This window comes from Alosa pseudoharengus, unplaced genomic scaffold, assembly GCF_046254945.1.
Source record: "Alosa pseudoharengus isolate Yale_2024_CS ecotype anadromous, Long Island Sound unplaced genomic scaffold, YU_APseudo_1.1 YU_APseudo_1.1_scf_1, whole genome shotgun sequence".
NCBI classification, from domain to species: Eukaryota; Metazoa; Chordata; class Actinopteri; order Clupeiformes; family Clupeidae; genus Alosa; species Alosa pseudoharengus.
The window spans coordinates 4,663,225-4,685,739 of NW_027468564.1; the positions used below are offsets into that span (position 1 = coordinate 4,663,225).

Below are 22,515 nucleotides of genomic sequence, written 5' to 3' on the forward strand. Positions count from 1 at the left end.
AGTGTCAAGTTTGAAGTTGTTTGGATAAGAAATGCAAAATATTTTGTTAAATATATTGGTATGAGAAGCACACGTTGGGTTTCTCTGCTCTACTGTAGCCACTCCCCCTCTCACACAGCACAGTGCAGGACCAGAGACAGAGAGGATATGGGCACAGCATGGGTCAAGTTGTTTGGATGATCATCATGTCTGACGTCAACAATAAAGATTCCCTGTATGCAGTTTGCTTCTATATCATTAAGCTATTCAATAGGTATAGCCTTACATCAAAGCTTTAGGCTTATGTCATTTCGATCAGCTACAGACAATGAGTGGCAGACAGAGTGTGTCACTTACGCTAGAGCAGGTGAGCCTATTTTGATTTTTTTGGCAGGTGAGCCTATTTTGATTTTTTTGGCAGGTGAGCCTATTTTGATTTTTTTGATTTCACAAAACGTTGGCGACCCCAATCATTCACATGTTGCGCGAGAGAGTGCAACTCATCTCTGCTGTAACATCCAGACGGGAGCGGTTCTTTAATTTTCCCCAAATGTCCTTGCGCGTTGTTTTGTTATTTTATTTTGAACATTGATCCAAGTTTATTTTTACTTAGCTAGATTATAATACAGGATCCGTTACGTAACTTGAATATCATGGGGTTTTATTTATTTTTTTATTTAATGTATGTATATTTTAATGTAGGCCTAATATACTGGTCAATTTTAAGATACATCTCAGGTCTCTGCTGTAACATCCAGACGAGAGCGGTTCTTTAATTTTCCCCAAATGTCCTTGCGCGTTGTTTTGCTATTTTATTTTGACCATTGAAGTTTATTTTTACTTAGCTAGATTATAATACAGGATCCGTTACGTAACTTGAATATCATGGGGTTTTATTTTTTTTTTATTTAATGTAGGCCTATGTATATTTTAATGTAGGCCTAATATACTGGTGAATTTTAAGATACATCTCAGGTCTCTGCTGTAACATCCAGAAGAGAGCGGTTCTTTAATTTTCCCCAAATGTCCTTGCGCGCCTGGTTGTTTTGCTATTTTATTTCGAACATTGATCAAGCATAATTCTGTCAATCAAATATCTCATGTGGCCTGTCTAAGTTTATTTCTACTTAGCTAGATTATAATGCAGGATCCGTAACTTAACTTGAATATCATGGTTTTTAATATTTTTTTTAATGTATGTATATTTTACTGTAATGTACAACACAGTATGACAATGTGGGATCATGGGGTTACAGCATAGATCTCGGGACATCTATATAACATGTAAAACAGGTGACCGTTAGCATGCTAATTCACATAAAAACATGGTTCATTGCAAGTCTCTAAAACATAACTTTACAAAAGGCATAAATCATCAACTGAACTCAAAATAGTTAACTGAAATCATTATAACATTGCATGACAAAATACGAGACACATGTACTTGGAAGTCTAAAAAAACCATGGTTTATCCCAGACCTCCTAAGTCGACCCACTTAACGTTATCCAACTCCAGTCTACATTAGTATGGAACCATATATGTTGCATAATTCAAATTAAATTACATTACATTATGCAATTGCCAATTCATTATGCAATTCAAATGGCAAATAATTTTGCAATTCATATTTGCAATCACAGGGGGGGGCGCTATTTATTTTCCATTTGAATAAAATGCCTTAGATGGCAAAATGTTTTGCCCAAAATAATCCAAAAATGTTTTCAGGCTGGCATTGTCAGTTTTGCCAAATATGTTTTCAAAATGCAATCCTATATTGCACTTTGAATATTAAATTGCAAAACGAATTGACAGTTAAATGATGAAACTGAATATTGAAAATTGAAATGCAAAATTAATTGACATTTGAATTTTGAGACTGAAGTACCATGGCAAAATGGAATGCAATTCAATCCATGTTTATTCTATTTTTTAACCAAAATTATTCAAATTGATTTTAGGATTGCATTGTCACTTTGCAGATTAAAATACAATTTGTTGGAAATGATTGCAAATTGCAATATTACATTGCATAATGAATTGGCAATTGCATAATGTAATGTCTTTTAGAATTGCAGATTGCATTCTCAATCTCATTTGAATTATGCAACATATATGCTTCCATACATTAGGTGTGTAAATACCCAGGTCACACTGTTCCTTACTGCTAGATGGCTTATAGTTGCCTCACTTTTAGTAATAATTTAACTAGCAACTATTCTACTCCGTTACATCATATACAGCGGGGAAAATAAGTATTGAACACGTCAATATTTTTTTCAGTAAGTATACTTCTAGTGAGGCTATTCGCATGAAATCTTCACCGGACATTAGTATTAACTTAGGTAATCCACACATATATAAAAATGCAAACATTAATGTCTAAAAGTAGAGTTATGAGTAAAAAAGTGGAATGGCACAGGGAAAAAGTATTGAACACGCTAAGAAAAAGCAGTACACAAAGGCAAGAAATGGCAAGGAACAAACTGGAATCTATAAGTAGTTAGAGAAATTATCCCTCCTATCTGTGCAAATTGATATAAGCTGGGTTAATACATACTGGTGGGCTATAAAAAGGTTTTTTCTTACCAAGGTGTCAAACAAGAAGCATTTCATAATGGGTAAAAGCAAAGAGCTCTCCCAAGACCTTTGCAACCTTATTGTTGCAAAACATATCAATGGAACTGGTTACAGATGCACATCAAAACTTCCGAAGCATCCAGCAAGCAGTATTGGAGCCATTATCTGCATGTGGAAGGAACATCACTGCATCATCACTGGCCATGCACAGGATCTCCTTGCAAGATTTCTGACCAGGAAGTCAGAAGGATAGTCAGAAGAGTAGCCCAAGAGCCAAGGACCACTCGGAGAAAGCTCCAAAAAGACTTGGTGCAGTTGTTACAGAGAAAATCATAGGTAATGCACTCCACCGCCATGGCCTCTATGCACACTCATCCCACATGACTCTATTGCTGAAGAAAAACATGTCAAAGCTCGTTGAAAGTTTGCTACACAACATTTGGACAATCCTATGAAATACTGAGAGAATGTATTCTGGTCAGGCGAGAGGAAAATTTAACTTTTTGGATGTCATACTACACACCATATTTGGAGGAGAAGTGGCACTGTGCATCACTCTAAAAATACCCTACCAACAGTGAGGTTTGGAGGTGGTGGCATCATGGTATGGGCTGTTTTTCATCTCATGGTACTAGCAGACTTCATACAGTTGAAGGAATGATGAATTGAGTCATTTTGTTCCAGGAGAATCTTGACCATCCACCAAGATGATGAGGATGAGACATGGCTAGACCTTCCAGCAGGACAATGATCCAAACCAATCAGCAAAGGAAACTCTCAATTGGTTTCAGAGAAAGGAAATCAAGGCCCTGACTTCAATCCAATTGAACAGTTTTGGAAGTAAACTAAAGATCAGGATTCACAAGAGGGACCCCTGGAATCTTCAATATTAAAGGACTATCTGTTGAAAAGAATGGGCCAAAATCACACCAGAATACTGTAACTGGTTAGTTTCGTCATACAGGAAATGCCTTGAAGCTGTCATTACGAATAAAGGCTTTTCCACAAAGTATTTAAGACATTTCAGCAGGCGTGTTCAATACTTTTTTCCTGTGTCATTCCACTTTATTACACATAACTCTACCTATGGACTTTAATGTTTGGATTTTTTTATATGGGTGGATTATCTGAGTTAATACTAGTGTCTGGTGAAAATTTCATGCAAGTAGCCTCATTGGAAGTATACTTACTGAAAAAAATGTTGACGTGTTCAATACTTATTTTCCCCGCTGTATTATCCATATACATTATATTACTATTACTATTTTATATATTTGTTTTCTCCTATTAATCCTTTCCTCTCTTTTATCTAAATCTAATGTAATCTGGCGCGAGAGATAGTCAGTTCGTTACAATCACGTCACTCTTGGAATATATACTGCAGCGCAGCCGCAGCCGTTAAAGTCAGTTCAACAGGAGTCAGCGAGTAGTCAACAGCTCTGCTGTGCCTCATTTTGCTGTTAACGTTAAGACTTCAAGAAAATTCGTGAACCTTCTCGCCAGGTAGGCATCTGAACTCGTTTTCCTTTACTTTCAGTACTTTTTAAGTTCTTGGGCTGTAGAGTTATTCCGGAAAAATGGGGAAAGGATGGAGCTTATTAACAGCTAATCTAATGTTAACGTGCTAGTTTCTAGTCGACCATCTGGTGTTAATTTTAGACTGATAAGAAAAGTTACCTTTGTAATAGATGTAACTTGTAAATACTTCTATGTTTTATCAATTTTTTGAAGTGTTTTGTTTTTAGTGTATACGGTTCGCCTCTGTGAATGTTGTCCAATGTTAGTGTTTCACATAAAAAAAACATAGACAGTAACGTTAAAAGAAAAAAACAAGGTTAACATTAGCCTTAACTTAACATTAGCTGCTAGTTCAACAAGAGTAAATCACAGCAAGTCGTCAATAATTCTGCTGTGCCCCGCTTTGCTGTTAAGACTTTAAGAAAATTATGTAATCTTCTTGCCAGGCTTTGAGGAATTGTATCAGAGGGTAGCTAACGTTAACGTTAGATCTGCTGTTTTTAAGTCTGGTGCCCAACGACCAACGTCCCGCTTTGTTGTTTGAGTCTGTGGGGATCCAACGGCTGCGGCTCGAGCCCCAGCCTCTCAATCGGAACTCCTGGTTGTCCTCGCTCCAGAATTCACCCTTCGCTAAGCCACACCCGAAAACCGCCACAGGCCCATCGTGGCTTAGCAACCCGTCACTAGGCACGGGCAAGCTTTCGAGTTTTGCTATGTTAAGCAGAAGTCGAATTTGCGTTTTGTTTCATTCGACTCTCCTGAATGAATGTAACAGGCATGGGGGACGAAAGAGACATACCATTTAAACTATGTACTTCCCACAACTTAAATATTTGACAACATATCATGAATGGTACTTCAAATAGGTGTTATTTTAAATAGATTGTTGATGGGTTATACATGTTGGTGAACGTCTGTTGACAACTTCTTGCCGTCATCGTGAAGCGTGTATCTCGCGGTTACGGAAATATCATGCAATATGCCATTTTTTATAGTTAAAAACAATATGTGTTCTGAATTATATCATGTTTCTATAGTGTAACATGTTATTTCACTGTGTCTTTACGTGGGTTAGGGCACCACACATCCAAATAAGTGCCCTTTATGACCCAAAGGCCTTCAGTCTCCATATGTTAAATAACTCATGAACGGTTTTGTTCAGAGCTGAAATTCCAACTGTATTTGACAGAGGGTAGTTGTAGATTGCTAGTGACAAAATATTAGCTTTCAGTGTGGTACGATGTCTTTGTAAATGACATTTCATTGAAAAGTCCCGGTTCTCCCCCTATGTAATAGACGTGCAGGGTGCTAAAGCTTGTCAGGCATAGCAACTGTAACGAAGGAGGGCGGGACTTAGCTAAGGGTGAATTCTAACTGAACTGCACAGACACAGGATAACAGAGTAGGCTATCTGAATTTGAAACACCTCTGATTCTCAAGACAGAGTAGGCTATCTGAATTTGAAACACCTCTGATTCTCAAGACAGGCAGGCTACGAGATACAGGATAGCTAGAACAGAGAGGGAATGGTTACAGGTCTTGCAACAGTATGTCATAACCAATTAAAAAGGACGATATATATAATTTATAATATGTGAACTGAAACTGGACAGGCCATAATAACCTCTGACTAGTTTAGGCTACTTATTGTTAAATTGCAATGTGAGCGGCAGCCAGCAGGGGAGGATACGTCACAAGATTATTTAAAAAGCAAACGTGCGTCTGCCCTGATTCTGATACCATGGCGGTATTAATTAAATCGTGGGGGGCCGCCATGCTGAAATAAACATAGAGGAAACACTGGGCTATAATATTAAAATACCATTTTTTAACAAGCCTTCCCTAAATTCTAAATTGTATCAATGTGTAGGCCTATTAATGAGCTCATATCCTGAATAGCACCTAAGCAACTAACCTCTTTGAGGGTTAGAGACAACATGTGGGGACAATCTATATTAAATCAGTGCAAGTGAATTCTTTGACCAGCTGCTGACCAGAGTAGTGATATGACAGTGGTGGACAGTAGTGATCCGATCTGATGTTCTGTTCTTGATTTTTATTGATCAGGGCATTGTGTAAACAGTATATCTTCCATTTATTCATGTTATCTTTTGTTGTGTTCTTATGCAGGCTTGCTGATTGTAAACTCACAGATACGTCTTGTGAGATTGTGGCTTCAGTTCTACAGTCACCAAACTCCCTGCAACAGCTGGACTTGAGTGACAATGACCTTGGGGATTTTGGAGTTCAGCTTCTCTCTAAGGGACTGTCCAGTTCCAACTGCAAAATACAAACATTAAGGTGGGTGCAGACATTTCTTTGTAGTCTTTGTATCTTTGTCTGAAATGTCCTCATTAGTTAGAAGAACCATGACAACATAACAATGGTAACCTGGCCCTAGCCAGATGAATGTCGTTCCGCTTAGCTCCGCCTAGCTTCACTCACATCCATCTGGAACCTCTTCCATTGAGAGTGATTTCTCCAACCAACGTTATGGTTTAGCCAATCAGGACGCAGGGCGGGAGTTTCATAGATGTGACATAGCGTAGAAGCGACTGTGAGACTGTTATCAGCGTGTGGCTTACAAGTGGCTTATTCAATCATATGCAAGCATTTTTTGATTAGGTCCAGCCTTCTGAAGCAAGACTTCAATGGATCGGTTCCAGATGGATGAGTGGAGCTAGGTGGAGCGAAATTCATCTGGCTAGAAACAGGTTATAACAATGGAACATCAACTGGTCAGTGAAATGAAAAAGTAGCAATTAATATCCTCACTGTCCAGGTGTCATTCTACTTTTGAGCTTATTTGTGAGGCTTAAAATGTCTGAACTGATCAAATCAGTCATATTAGTTTATGATGAAGCAATATGGCACAAGTGAGAGTGGCGTTGGTAGCACATAATGCCATGGCTTTTATTCAGCCTTGTGCTGTAGGTAATCACAGCCATGGCTATATCTGCTACCAACGCCACTCTGCCATATTGCTTTCATACAACAGTTCTCACTAGTTGAGTTAAAAGACATCAAATTGTGTTTTCTAACGTAGTTTTCTAAATAGTTCCAGTAGTTCCAATCTCCACGGGGAGCCAAACGCGACACCGGAGAGCCAAGTTCAGGTTGAGAGAGGCTAGGTGCTTGTGCACACAGTGATTTTGCAGAGCCCTCTCGTTCATATTATGTCATATGCTGAATTGAACATTCACCCTACTCTACTTACTCCATTTTCTCACTCAATAGCTGTCAAATGTGATGCTCACACTGGACAATTCAGAGCAAAAAGCGGAGTGTCCAAGTGCGGATGTCCTTAGATATCGCCAATTAACACAATGTCACCAGTTGATGCATGTAAAAACAATGAAAAGGACATTCTCTCTCTCTCTCTCTCTCTCTCTCTCTCTGTCTGTCTCTCAGGCTCTCTGATTGTCTCATCTCAGAGAAGGGTTGTGGTTTTCTGGTTTCAACCCCCTTTCCCTCTCATCTAAAAGAACTGGATCTCAACTACAATTATCCTGGAGAATCAGGACTGAAGCTGTTATCTGCTAGACTGGAGGATCCTGTCTGTAAACTGGAGATACTGAGGTATGTTCAGAAAGAAACCCTAGTGTTGCACATTAGACATTGTCTACATTGTGGAGACCATAGTTATTTCTTCATACCGAGTGTACTGGCCTATTTTCAAATGTGTATTATAATAGCATCCACAATCCAATGCAAATATTTAGAGATGCGTTCAAAGATAGTTTAGAGGTGTGTTGCAAACATAGCTGAAAGTTTAGGAACCTCTGCTTTCTGTTTGTCTTGAGTTCTGTGCAAACATTTCTGAACACTCAGTGGAGCTGGACAGAGTTACTGTTAAAATGGACTCTTTACACCAAATTGTATTAAATCTTACTGTTCAGGGAAAGCATATTTGCCACAAACATTTACCACTGTTTGTTGAATTTGAATGCCTCTCAGATTCCAGGCTGTGACAGGGAACAGTTTAATGTCTGACAGAGAGGCTATTAATTCTGTATATCAGGACACCTATGAAGTAGATCAAATTTAGCCAAGTTAAAGGTACTCTAAGCAATGCTGGGTAATGTCACTTCTGTTGAAGTTCAAACAAAACAGAGAGCTACGTTCCTTTCCTCTCCCTCCTGTGTCCTTGCGGTTGGACTAGTCTGTTTAAGTTGCTGTTTTTGTGGCTGTCCAGAGTCCCGATCATTAATTCAGGGTTCTCAACAAGTGGTCTGTGGCCCACAGGTGGATCGTGAAGGTGTTGCTGGTGGTCCCTGATCATGCATTAAATCAGGGGTCTCAAACTCAAATGAGCTGGGGGCCAATTCTGCCAACGTCATCTGATTGGAGGGCCGGCTATTTCTGAAAATGCAATGTTCTTTTTTTCAAATACCACACAAAACTGCAAACAGGAAGTGCAAGTGTTTTTATCTAGTTTTAGACACACCAAATAAAAATATTTTCCTCTCATAACTTTTTTAAACCTGGCAAACTATAGGTGTCAGGGTTAAGAAAGCAACACCATTGGATTTTTATATCAACATTTCAAAAGGCCATGGCTTGAAAGTGGTCAGAGATAAAGTCCTACTGTAAATGTAAAAATCTTTGAGTATAAACAAAAGTTAATTTGCCACTGGATGGCAAGCACCACAAATTATGCACCTTTCAGTAAATACTGGATGAACATATTTGAGCAGGTTTACTTTCCATTTTTCATATAACCCACATAACAAATTAACAGGAAAACACCTAAGATGTATATCAACACCTAAGATGTATATGGTTTCTAAACCACAAGGCCTAGCCTACAATAAAGTATTCTGGTCAAATCAGTTCCTATCGCGGGTAATCTGAGTACCCAGAAGTTCGCATTATATTGCGGGTGACTTTGTAGTTTACAGCCCTATTTCTACTAGCCCTGCTGTCTGTACCACGTCCATTACGGACACTATCATCACGATTAACACTGCAACCTCCAAGCTATGTTGGGCAGAGGGTCGAAATAAGCATGGTATGCTTAGTGGACACCGTCGTACACGCAGACCCACCTCCATTCAATAGACGATCGATCATAATCTCCAAAAGGATATTCTCCTTCAGATTTAGAATAGGTGAATAACATAGCCTACCTAAGACTTCATCACACGTAAACGTTTTTCAACATTTGGTGTAGGCCTATTTCTGCTTAATTTCTGCTTCAATGTATGCAACACTATGGCCTGCATCGCTTCCGCGTCATTACAAATGCACGTCTTTGTGTTTCTCGCGTGTAATACAAGTAGGCCTATTTCCTTAAAACTTTGCGCAGCGATTTTGGGTTTGAATGAAGCACTGGATGTCTAGCAAATGAGATTTGTCACTGTACTTGGAACTATCGTCTATTTTAATCAGTATCGTTGTTTGTCGCAATTAAAAATAGTCTCAAGGGCCGGGTTACATTATTATTTTGACATACGTCGCGGGCCGGAATTGGGCCGGACGCGGGCCGGATTTGACCCGCGGGCCGGGTGTTTGAGACCCCTGCATTAAATAATGGAGTTTCACTGCTGGAAAGTGCATTTGTTATTCAAAGGGAGTCCTCAGGTTGCTCACTAACTCTAATCTAAGTAAAGGACAGATAGTGTCGGGGCATTTTACTTCATGATTGTCTCCTGAGAACTAGAGGGGTCTTGAGGCGTCACCTTGGATGCCTTTCAGGGCTGTACAGTGCGACATATATGTCGCACATGCTACAAAAAAATGAGTTTGTGCGATGGATGATTTACCAACGTAGCACTGGTGCGATACAGTTTTGCTGATGGCAATACAATGCATGCGTGTGAGACTGACAGGGAGGCTACAGCAATTACCTTCTACTGTGATCAGTGCAGCTGGCTACACCAGATGTGATAGCGGTGCATAGGCTACGTTAAAAAAATAGACCCGTCTTCTGTTTTTGCGCGTTGCGAACGGAGTGCTTCAGTTAGGCTACGCGCCCGGTGTAGGCTCCCTGTGAAACACTTGCGTATGTATAGGCTGCTTCTGTGAGAGGGGAATAGGCTACTTTGATTTCAACTTGGTAGTTGCAGTCTACGCGATTAAAAAGCATGTCTACTTGTTTGTAGGCCTAGTATCCAAACAATCCAACTCCAAATCAAACAATACCTTGCAAATTGTCCTCGCGAATCGGCGAAGCCTAAAGCGAAAGTATCTTCCGACCGGGCTGAGGTGAATTCAGATTAGGCACGCAGAAGTAGAAGTTTGTGGCAATCGCCTTGTTGCTTTGCACTTTTAGTTCAGTTTAAAACGAACAACTTAGTATCCAAACGGTACCATTCAGATCTAAAACTTCGAAGAAAAAAGTCCACCGGGATGTTCGCTTATATCTGTCAATATGAGCCCACTTCATGCTTTATGCGTAACATAGTATCGCTTAGTAGTGCTTAATAACATATACAAGAACATGATCGGTTCGGGAAAAAACCTTCACGACACTTTAATTACGACTGCGTTAGCCACAAACCTTCAGCTATATTCAGTAGGCTACCTACTGTAGCCTATGTGTATGGAACAGTCTAGGGATGCATTTCATGGGTGCACTGTTTGACATGTCAGTTAGCCTACTCATTTGCACCACTGGTTAGATGTAAAACGATATTTCACTCGTGCAATGACAATAAGGTTGAATGTAGGCCTACTCTAATCTAAAAACTTAGACATATGAACTAAACGTGCATTAAATCTTAGTGGAATAAAATCTTCAGCATATCTTCTACTTACAGTATTCAAAAATAAATGAACTGACTTCCAATGCATACTGTATGTATAAAAAAATAACAAAAAATCCATGGCGACCTGTTTTCCTGATAGGCCTACCTGTTGAAAAGTCGAACTGCATGGAACTGTCAGGGATTGTTTTTTTTGTTTTTACAAAATCACAAAAAACAAATAACACATCATGCTGATAGCTTTTGTTAATCTCAAACACAATGTAACCAGGTGAGATGTTTGCAACTACATGACCTTTTATCAATCCAGTTGCAGTAGGCCTAGATCCCAACCACAATTGATGAACTTACTTGTGATTGTTTTTAGAGATTTTAGAGGTTTTATATCGATGCTACAGAATTTGTGGCTGGTGCTACAAAACTTTTAACCTCTGTAGCACCAGTGCTACTTGCAAAAAAAGTTAACGTACAGCCCTGCCTTTGTATGCGATAAAGACAGCTGGAAAGAGATTTACTTCATTACTTTATATCAGGAAAAACATGTACGGCAGCAGGCTAGTTTCTGTGGGATAATAAATCACATTTCACAGGTGGCACAATCAGTAAAAGAGCAGCGTTGAGATCTGTCAAATAGTACGTGTGTGTGACATTTTGTTTTTCAGAACTGACCGTGTGTGACATTTTGTTTTTCTTACAGAACTGACCACTCTTCTTTAGACAGAGCACGACCACGTTTGCTGAAATGTAAGTTAATTGTTTATTTAGTATTTGATCATTCACATGTTTTAGCTTGAATGTGTGTATGGGAGTCTTGTAGATGTGTGTGTGTGTGTATTTTGTAAAACATGACATGCCACAAAATATTCTGTGTGGGTGTTATAGTATGGTGTGCTTGAAAGTGTGTGTGTGTGTGTGATGTGAGCAGAAGTATGTGTGTGTTTCTGTGTGAGCGGAAGTGTGTGTGTATGTGTGATGTAAGCAGAAGTGTGTGTGATGTGAGCAGAAGTGTGTGTGTGTGTGATAGCAAGGTTTGCTAACCTGTGTGAATGTTTGTGTTTGTGTGTGTGTATGTTACAGCATTGTGTGTAGCTATTTTGTGTGTGTTTTTAGTGTGTCTGTGTGTGTGTGATGTGACCAGAAATGTGTGTGTCTGTGTGTGTGTGATGTGAGCAGATGTGTGTTTGTGTGTGTTAATGTGAGAAGTGTGTGATGTGATGTGAGTAGAAGTGTGTGTGTGTGTATGTGTGATGGGAGCAGAAGTGTGTGTGATAGGAGCAGAAGTGTGTGTGTGAGAAGTGTGTGTGTGTGTGTGTGTGATGTGAGTAGAAGTGTGTGTGTGTGTGTGTGATGTGACCAGAAATGTGTGTCTGTGTGTGTGTGTGTGTGATGTGAGCAGAAGTGTGTGTGTGTGTGTGTGTGATGTGAGCAGGATTGTGTGTGTGTGATGTGAACAGAAGTGTGTGTGTGTGTTTCTGTTTCTGTGTGAGAGGGTGTGTGTGTTTATGTCTGTGTCTCAGTGTGTGTGTGTGATGTTAGCAGACGTGTGTGTGATGTGAGCAGAAGTGTGTGTGTGTTGTCATGTTTCTCTCTCTGTATATGTGTGTGTATGTGTGTGTGTGTTCTCATGTTCTATCTCTGTATGTGTGTGTGTGTGTGTGTCTTTGTGTGTTCTCATGTTCTCTCCTCTCGTCTGCAGATGCCTGTGTGTGTGTGTTTGTGTTGTTTTGGTGTGTGTGTGTGTGTTTTCATGTTCTGTGTGTGTGTGTTCTCATGTTCTCTCTCTGTATGTGTGTGTGTGTTCTCATGTTCTCTGTGTGTGTGTGTAGGTGTGTGTGTGTGTGTTCTCATGTTCTCTCCTCTCTTCATGTCTGCAGGGTGGTGGTGTGTGTGTGTGTGTGTGTGTGTGTGTGTGTGTGTGTGTGTGTGTGTGCTGGTAGGGTAGTGGCGTGTGTGTGTGTTTGTGCTGGTAGGGTAGTGGTGTGTGTGTGTGTGTGTGTGTGTGTGTGTGTGTGTGTGTGTGTGCTGGTGGGGTAGTGGTGTGTTTGTGTGCTGGTAGGGTAGTGGTGTGTGTGTGCTGGTAGGGTAGTGGTGTGTGTGTGTGTGTGCTGGTACGGCAGTGGTGAGTGTGTGTAGCTCTACAGCATATGCGAGTAAAAATGATGACGTGCGAGTGCAAAAAAATATTTAGGCGCACTGGTGCGAATGACTTCTAACCATGTCAATGTTTGTCTACAAAATACACCGCAACATCGAGAAACAGTACTGGTGCGAACCATAGAATCACGTCGCGAATGCAGCATAAAACTACACCTCCCATCAACGTTAGCAGTTTCGCGTTGGGACTCGATAGTAGTAGTCGCTTCTATGAAATCCATGAGCGCGCAGAGAAAGCGGAAAGTTAGACTAGCCAGCCAAGATGAAAATATTGAAGAAATGAGTTCTTCCGCCTTCTATCCACCGAATTAATCGGATATAGGAGGAACAGGATAAGATTCTGAGAATGCAGTGAGAGAAGGAAAGGTAACCTAACATGCTTTTTAGCCCAGTTGACGTATTGGCTGCAATATGCAAAATATAGCTGTAGCGAACAGGCATAAAAGTAGCTTCCCGTAATACTCCCATTTTATTCAAAGGTAGAACGCTACTGACAACTCCAGGCTTCCACGCATGCTTGTTTGTTTACACCGAATACAAGCTTAAGTGCAAAACGAGTGTAGGCCTAACGTTTGGCTACTGCCCCCATCAAAGCAGATATTTCAAATAAAAAAAATAAAAGTATAAAAATATATATATATCCTTGATTAGACTATGTTTTGTGGAAGAGAAAATTGACTGTTTTAGTAGTAGTATTAGGCAGTATGCAGTCAGATAGGTCACATGGGCATATTTGGATTAGCTACAGGTGGATTCACAAATAAATAAATTAGCCTACATTTGGCAGGATACTTGATATACAGGCTAAATGCAAATATGGCAATGTATTATATTATTTTACATTAACAAAATGTAGGAAAATAAAACAGACTGAAAATAAAGTAGGCACTGATCTTTAAAATCCTGTTTCCTGTAGCCTAAATGTTGTCAGTCATTCTTAATATTCGCAATTGGTGCACTGGCATGTTTAACTGTTAGCTGCAGTGTAATGTTAGATTATGTGTAAGTTAAGTACAGAACTGACTGTGCTCCCAAATTTTTGTCTGTGCTCTTAAATTTTTTAACTTGGGGGCACAAGTGCTCCTGGAAAAAAATGTTAGTGTAGAGCCCTGGTGTGTGTGTTTGTGCTGGTAGGGTAGTGGTGTGTTTGTGTGTGTGTGTGTGTGTGTGTGTTTGTGTGTGTGCTGGTAGGGTAGTGGTGTGTGTGTGTGTTCGTGCTGGTAGGGTAGTGGTGTGTGTGTGTGCTGGTGGGGTAGTGGTGTGTGTGTGTGTGTGTGCTGGTAGGGTAGTGGTGTGGGTAGGGTAGTGGCGTGTATGTGTGTGTGTGTGTGTGTGTGTGTGTGTGTGTGTGCTGGTAGGGTAGTGGTCTGTGTGTGTGTGTGTGTGTGTGTGTGTACTGGTAGGGTAGTGGTGTGTGTGTTTGTGTGCTAGTGGGGTAGTGGTGTGTTTGTGTGCTGGTAGGGTAGTGGTGTGTGTGTGTGTGTGTGTGCTGGTAGGGTAGTGGTGTGTGTGTGTGTGCGCGTGTGTGTGCTGGTAGGGTAGTGGTGTGTGTGTGTGTGCGTGTGCGCGTGTGTGTGCTGGTAGGGTAGTGGTGTGTGTGTGTGTGTGCTGCTAGGGTAGTGGTGTGTGTGTGTATGTGTGTGTTTACTGGTAGGGTAGTGGTGTGTGTGTGGGTAGGGTAGTGGCGTGTATTTGTGTGTGTGTGTGCAGGTAGGGTAGTGGTGTGTGTGTGTGTGTGTGTGCAGGTAGGGTAGTGGTGTGTGTGTGTGTGTGTGCAGGTAGGGTAGTGGTGTGTGTGTGTGCTGGTAGGGTAGTGGTGTGTGTGTGGGTAGGGTAGTGGCGTGTGTGTGTGTGTGCTGGTAGGGTAGTGGTGTGTGTGCATGTGTGTGTTTACTGGTAGGGTAGTGGTGTGTGTGTGGGTAGGGTAGTGGAGTGTGTGTGTGTGTGTGCTGGTAGGGTAGTGGTGTGTGTGCATGTGTGTGTTTACTGGTAGGGTAGTGGTGTGTGTGTGGGTAGGGTAGTGGAGTGTGTGTGTGTGTGTGTGCTGGTAGGGTAGTGGTGTGTGTGTGTGTGTGTGTGTGTGTGTGTTTGTGTTTGTGTGCTGGTAGGGTAGTGGTGTGTGTGTGTGTGTGTGTGTGTGTGTGTGTGCTGGTAGGGTAGTGGTGTGTGTGTGTGTGTGTGTGCTGGTAGGGTAGTGGTGTGTGTGTGTGTACTGGTAGGGTAGTGATGTGTGTGTATGTGTGTGTTTACTGGTAGGGTAGTGGTGTGTGTGGGTAGGGTGTGTATGTGTGTGTGTGTGTGTGTGTGTATGTGCTGGTAGGGTAGTGGTGTGTGTGTGTGTGTGTGCAGGTAGGGTAGTGGTGTGTGTGTGTGTGTGTGTGCAGGTAGGGTAGTGGTGTGTATGTGTGTGTGTGTGTGTGTGTGTGCTGGTAGGGTAGTGGTGTGTATATGTGTGTGTGTGTGTGTGTGTGTGCTGGTAGGGTAGTGGTGTGTGTGTGAGCTGGTAGGGCAGTGGTGTGTGTGTGCACTGGTAGGGTATGTATTAGTGTGTGTGTGTACTGTTCTCTCTCTGTATGTGTGTGTGTGTGTGTGTGTGTGTTCTCATGTTCTCTCCTCTCTTGTGTTTGTGTGATGTAAGCAGAAGTGTGTGTGTGTGTGTGTGTTCTCATGTTCTCTCCTCTCCTCATGTCTGCAGGGTAGTGGTGTGTGTGTGTGTGTGTGTACTGGTAGGGTATGTGTGTGTGTGTGTGTGTGTGTCCTGGTAGGGTAGTGGTGTGTGTGTGTGCTGGTACGGCAGTAGTTTGTGTGTGTGTGGGTAGGGTAATGGTGTGTATGGGTGTGTGTGTTTGTGCTGGTAGGGTAGTGGTGTGTGTGTGTGTGTGCTGGTAGGGCAGTGGTGTGTGTGCTGGTAGGGTAGTGGTGTGTGTGTATGTGTGTGTGTGTGTGTGCTGGTAGGGTAGTGGTGTGTGTGTGTGTGTGTGTGTTTGTGCTGGTGGGGTAGTGGTGTGTGTGTGTGTGTGTGTGTGCAGGTAGGGTAGTGGTGTGTGTGTGTGTGTGTGTGTGTGTGTGTGTGTGTGTGCAGGTAGGGTAGTGGTGTGTGTGTGTGTGTGCTGGTAGGGTAGTGGTGTGTGTGTGAGCTGGTAGGGCAGTGGTGTGTGTGTGCACTGGTAGGGTATGTATGAGTGTGTGTGTGTACTGTTCTCTCTCTGTATGTGTGTTTGTGTTCTCATGTTCTCTGTGTGTTTGTGTGTGTGTGTTCTCATGTTCTCTCCTCTCTTGTGTTTGTGTGATGTAAGCAGAAGTGTGTGTGTGTGTGTGTTCTCATGTTCTCTCCTCTCCTCATGTCTGCAGGGTAGTGGTGTGTGTGTGTGTGTGTGTGCTGGTAGGGTAGTGGTGTGTGTGTGTGTGTACTGGTAGGGTATGTGTGTGTGTGTGTGTGTGTACTGGTAGGGTAGTGGTGTGTGTGTGCTGGTACGGCAGTAGTTTGTGTGTGTGTGGGTAGGGTAATGGTGTGTATGGGTGTGTGTGTTTGTGCTGGTAGGGTAGTGGTGTGTGTGTGTGTGTGTGTGTGCTGGTAGGGCAGTGGTGTGTGTGCTGGTAGGGTAGTGGTGTGTGTGTGTGTGTGTGTGTGCTGGTAGGGTAGTGGTGTGTGTGTGCTGGTAGGGTAGTGGTGTGTGTGTGTGTGTGTGTGCTGGTAGGGTAGTGGTGTGTGTGTGCTGGTAGGGTAGTGGTGTGTGTGTGTGTGTGTGTGCTGGTAGGGTAGTGGTGTGTGTGTGCTGGTAGGGTAGTGGTGTGTTCATGTTTCTCTGTATGTGTGTGTGTGTGTTTTCATGTTCTCTCCTCTCCTCTTGTCTGCAGATGTCTCTGTATGTGTATGTGTGTGTTCTCATGTTCTGTGTGTGTGTGCGTTCTCATGTTCTCTCCTCTTGGTAGGGTAGTGGTGTGTGTGTGTGTGTTGGTAGGGTAGTGGTGTGTGTGTGTGTGTTTACTGGTAAGGTAGTGTGTGTTTGTGTTGACATGGTGTGTGTGTGTGTGTGTGTGTTCTCATGTTCTCTGTGTTTTGTGTTTGTGTAGACATGGTGTGTGTGTGTTTGTGTTCTCATGTTCTCTCTCTGTATGTGTGTGTGTGTTTGTGTGTGTTTGTGTTTGTGTGTGTTTGTGTATGTGTGTGTGTTCTCATGTTCTTTCTGTATGTATGTGTGTGTGTTCTCATGTCCTCTCCTCTTGTACTGTTCTCTCTCTGTATGTGTGTGTGTGTTTGTGTATGTGTGTATGTATGTGTGTGTGTTCTCATGTTCTTTCTGTATGTATGTGTGTGTGTTCTCATGTCCTCTCCTCTTGTACTGTTCTCTCTCTGTATGTGTGTGTGTGTTTGTGTATGTGTGTATGTATGTGTGTGTGTTCTCATGTTCTTTCTGTATGTATGTGTGTGTGTTCTCATGTTCTCTGTATGTGTGTGTGTGTTCTCATGTTATCACTGTGCATGTGTGTGTGTGTTCTCATGTTCTCTCCTCTTGTCTGCAGATGCCTGTGATCTCACACTGGACCCAAACACAGCACACAGACGTCTCTCTCTCTCTGAGGGGAACAGAAAGGTGACACGTGTGAGAGAGCAGCAGCCGTATCCTGAACACCCAGAGAGATTTGACTCCTACAGGTATCCTCAGGTGTTGTGTAGAGAGGGTCTGACTGGACGCTGCTACTGGGAGGCTGAGTGGAGTGGAGATGATGGAGCTGATATATCTGTGGCCTATAAAAGCATCGAGAGGAAAGGGGACAGTGATGACGTCACAATGGGACGGAATGCCAAGTCCTGGAGTCTGTACTGCTACTCTGATCACAGTTACTCTGTCCTGCACAATAATAAACGCACTGCCATACCTGCCCCCTCCTCCCGCTCCAGAACAGCAGGAGTTTACCTGGACTGGCCGGCCGGCACTCTGTCCTTCTACAGCGTCTCCACTAACACACTCACCCACCTGCACACGTTCCACTCCACATTCACTGAGCCCCTCTATCCAGGGTTTAGATTTATTTATTATGGCTCCTCAGTGTCCCTGTGCAAGATCACATGAGCTCCTCCAATAGGTACATCTACCCTTTCTCTCTCCCTCTCTCTCTCTCTCTAATTCAGTGTGTGTGTGTTTGTATGTTGTCTCTCTATTTCTCTTTCTTTCCCCCTCCCTTCTTTCCTCCCTCTCTCTCCTCCAACAGGTACATCCACCCCCCCCCTCACTCTCCCTCTCTCTCTTTCTCTCTCTCTCTCTACTATCTACCCTCAGTCCCTTCGCTTCCTCTTTCTCTCTGTCTCTCATTCTCCTTTGGGCTGATTTTCAGATTTGTGTGTGTGTGTGTGTGTGTGTGGTTTGTATGACACTGTAATGTAATACAGGCTTGTAGGCACAAGAAGCTCTTTTACAAACAGTAAAGATTACATTATGTTTGCTTTGCATCAGATTTAATGTTGCCCACTGGCATATCACACACATCAAGCTAATATTTTTGAAGTTGTGTGTGTGTGTGTGTGTGTGGTTTGGTGTCTATTTAACCAACTGCCAAAATTCAGACTTAAATTCATCAAGTCAAGACTCTGTGTAACATTCCGCAGTAACCACGTAACCGTAGCAACATCCATTCTGTTGATCTGTGGCCCTGGCAGTGGAGCAGGGCTTGTTACTATGGCAATAGCTCCAGCTTTGGCCCATAGAACTGCAGGAACACCAGTCACACACTCCTGTTCATACACATGTGTAATGTATGTATGTATGTATATTCAATTATAGACTACCGTTTAATGAAACTAAACAATTGCTTTCTTTATATTATACTCTTTCCCTAAAAATGAATGGTGTGTAGGCTATTATGATAATGTTCCAGCAACAACAATATGATGTATTCTGTTCTCCCTAAAGTATAGTTATTTGCTGAATTATCTTTGAAAAAATGATTTGCTGATCTGAGGTGTCAGTGTTTTTATATATGTGTTGGCATAGAAAAAAACATGCTTGCTTGTTGCTTGTTTTTCAGAATAAAATATGTAAATAAAATGTGTTTCTGACTTTGAAATGTCTAAATAAAGATTCTGAAAGGAGATGTGATGAAACTGTTGTTGTTTTATTTGTTCCAATGTTTTTTATGCCATAACAAAACAGAGTATGTGATTTTTATTTAGTGATTTGTTTTTTCTTTAAACTTCCTTTTTCTGTAGTTGGACATGGCATGCATTGACCACCACGGCCATCTCTCCATTCAGTGCAACAATGTAACAGATTGGTGTATTGCAGTAGTATAACTGTCAAAAAACACGTTCATTTTGATTAATTGATCATAGAAATATTAATGCGTTAAAAAAGCTGATTAATCACATTTTCAAAGTGACATTTTGACACAGTGCAGTCTGGCTATCAATGATTGAAGGAGGCAGACGCTGACGGGAGCATCAATCAAGTCAAGTCTGAAGTATCACCAGAGAATTTGTAATAGGTAGTCGGGCTCTGGTGTCACCTCAATGCAACTAATCTGAGTAGGGCTACCCAGAAGCGCGCATCATGCTGAACGAACAATGCAACGCAATACGGAGGTAGGCTACGAGTTAGCACACTGATGACATGGCCGCCGTCGCCAGTATTGTCAGTAGCCTATTGCCTCTACATTTCAATGTAGTTTTCATACATGACATTACCTAAGATAAAATGCCAACTTCTAGCCTGTTAACTCTGCTGAAATACAGTACTACCCAGCTAGCCACCAAAACATCGTAGGCTACGGTCTTACCTATAGGCTAAATATTTGTTGCGGTAGCCTTATAAATCGCAAACTTCTAGCCTGTCAAATCCCCGACAGACTTATAGCCACCAAACATCGATGTAGGCCTACTGACTTACCTACCGTTTTAACTTGCAAACGTTTAGACTGTCATTCTTTAAAATGTCATGGGCGTAGTGTCTCTTTCCCCCCGTTTTTCCTACTGTTCAATTAGGTCTTTTTCTACTCAACGTTCTATTTCTTATCCTGGACTGCCACCTACTGGTTAGAAAAGGCAACAACCTAGTAATTATGTGAATGAAAATCTACATGTTTGAATGGCCAAAAAAAGACAAACCTTGGTGTTAGGGTACTGCACATGTAATTGACAGTGAGTGGAAACTTCAGACATTTCTTGTAATACTATGATGTCTAACTACCTTTATTGGCTTCCAACCACATATGCATTTTTAAAATACATCAATATCAGATTTATGATTTACAAATCATGTTAACCCTATATATAATTGAAAATAGGTTAAAGATAACATATGAACTGTTGAAGGAGAAATATTTTTTGAAAAACAATCACTCCACCTCTTAATTTAACCCTCAGAACTGCAGCCATTTTTTGCAGGTTTTTGCATTACTATGATGTCTAGCTACCTACATACACACATAAACAGTAACATTTAGCTTGTCCATACATTTGGAAATTCATTACCACCATAATGTCAAACAAATCGATTCCAGAAAACAGTGGACATGTTTAGTGTTTCACAATGTGTGTTGCATTTTGTATCCATTAAAAGAAATTGCTGCATCTTGTCAAGAAATTCATTAAGATAAATGTGGAAAAACTTGTATTCAAAGTTGGGAGCTGAATTACCATATGCTTAGTCACACTAAACCTCATAAATATATCAAAGTTGGGAGCTGAATTACCATATGCTTAGTCACACTAAACCTCATAAATATATTGAATGTGGGAGCTTAATTAGCATGTGCTTAGTCACACTAAACCTCATAAATATATTGAATGGGAGCTGAATATGCTTAGTCACACTAAACCTCATAAATATATCGAATGTGGGAATGGGTTTTCAGAAATCTCAAAACTCAAAATCATGCTTGTACAAACTGGAGAGAGGTCTTATAAATGTGCTCAGTGTGGAAAACTTTTTTCACATAGATCAGCTCTGGTATCCCATAGATGACACACCCTGGAGAGATGCCTCATAAATGTGCCCAGTGTGGATAAGGATTTTATATGATTTCATATCTTAAATCCCATATGTTGATACTCTCTCAATGGAAGCCTCAGAAATGTGCCTGGTGTGGGAAAGGATTTTATATGATTTCATATCTTAAATCCCATATATTGATACACTCTCAAGAGAAGCCTCATAAATGTGCCTGGTGTGGAAAAGCTTTTTCAAAAATGTCATCTCTTGGAAGTCATGCTTGTACACACTGGAGCAAAGCCTCATAAATGTGCCCAGTGTAAGAAAACTTTTTCAAAAAAGTAATTTCTTAAAATATAGACATGTGCACACTGCTAAGAAGCCTCATAAATATGGCCAGTGAGGATAGCACTTTTCACTTATTTCAAAGCTTAACTCTCATACGTTCAGAATACACAAATGAATACACAAATCTACTGTAGATGTATTCCACAGACAAATCTAGAAGTATTCTGTTTTCAACTTGTATTCAATACACACCAGAGAGAAGCATCATACATGTATTGATTCAGTGTGGAAAAGTTTTTTTTTTAATCATTTCATATGATGTGATATGCAAACACAAGATGTCATATCTTAATATCCATAAGCTGATTCACACTAGAGACCAGCCTCATGACTGAGCCCTTCACTCAAGTGGCAAGTCTTATAGTGTGAACACTCCGATTCTTATAGTGTGAACACTCCGGTTCTCTGGTTCTTATAGTTTGAACACTTTGGTTATGTTGTGGTAAACCTGCCAGCTAATGAAACAAGAGGGGGGAATAAAAACATGCTACTCCATGTAAAATTGATAAGATTATTTACTAACATGCATTTTCATGTAACCCTGAATAAGTTGTAAGAAGGTTTGTTTCCCATGTGAAATAAATGTACAAGAGGGAAGAGGGTTTGGAAAAGGGATCTTATTTATGTTTGTTTATATCTGTGTAAATATGCAGGAAATGTAGGCCTACTTGTTTTTATGTCTCTGCATGTTTTATTTAATTACATCATATGTTTTCTGATTTATCCTCATTTGTGCATCATTGTGTTGAATAAATATATCTAGAGGTTTCATGGGCCTAATTCAATGAAGCCCCTATGAAATGCTCTTGAAGGCTGTTCTGATGGGTATTTCAAGTATGTGGTTTAGTGACAAACAAGTTAACTCAGAATAAATGGTAAACCTAATAGAACAGCTGTATGGCTTCATTCTCCTAAAAACAATGTCATAGGGCTCTTGTTGTAGGAGGTTTACCACTTTGAGTTAATTTGTCACTAAACCACGTACTTGGAAAACCCCCCTGTTAGTGATGTTTTTGTTAGTGATTTTGTTTTTGACTGTAAATAGACCTGCTTGTTCATTGGCCGCTGTGTGAAGTACAATAGCTATAGCACTAGGAATTCAACATCTCCGGTGTTTATTTGAAATCTATCTATCTATACTTCTACATCATAGACTGTAAACAATTAGAATGTTGCCGCTGGACTATCCATCCATGTTTCTGCAGTGAAACTCTACTCTACCAAGAGGGGGCAGTAATGCGTAGTTGTGTGTTTTGGTTTGCCAAACACGAGGAATTCCATTCACCGAGGTCCACGGAGTTCT

The 22,515-nt window shown here is 41.1% G+C and overlaps 1 protein-coding gene across 5 annotated transcripts in view; it reads left to right on the top strand.

The window, feature by feature from the left end:
• The window catches only part of LOC143135426 (NACHT, LRR and PYD domains-containing protein 3-like), a 331,615-nt gene that overhangs the window by 18,992 nt on the left and 290,108 nt on the right, over positions 1-22,515 (top strand). Inside the window, exons 9-11 of one of the 5 annotated variants that reach the window (XR_012988994.1) lie at positions 6,206-6,376; positions 6,701-6,813; positions 7,487-7,574. The exons of the other annotated variants lie outside the window; for them this stretch is intronic. The gene's annotated coding sequence lies outside the window, so the exon portion shown is untranslated. Of the gene's footprint in view, positions 1-6,205; positions 6,377-6,700; positions 6,814-7,486; positions 7,575-22,515 lie in introns of those variants that run through there. 5 annotated transcript variants of the gene reach the window in all.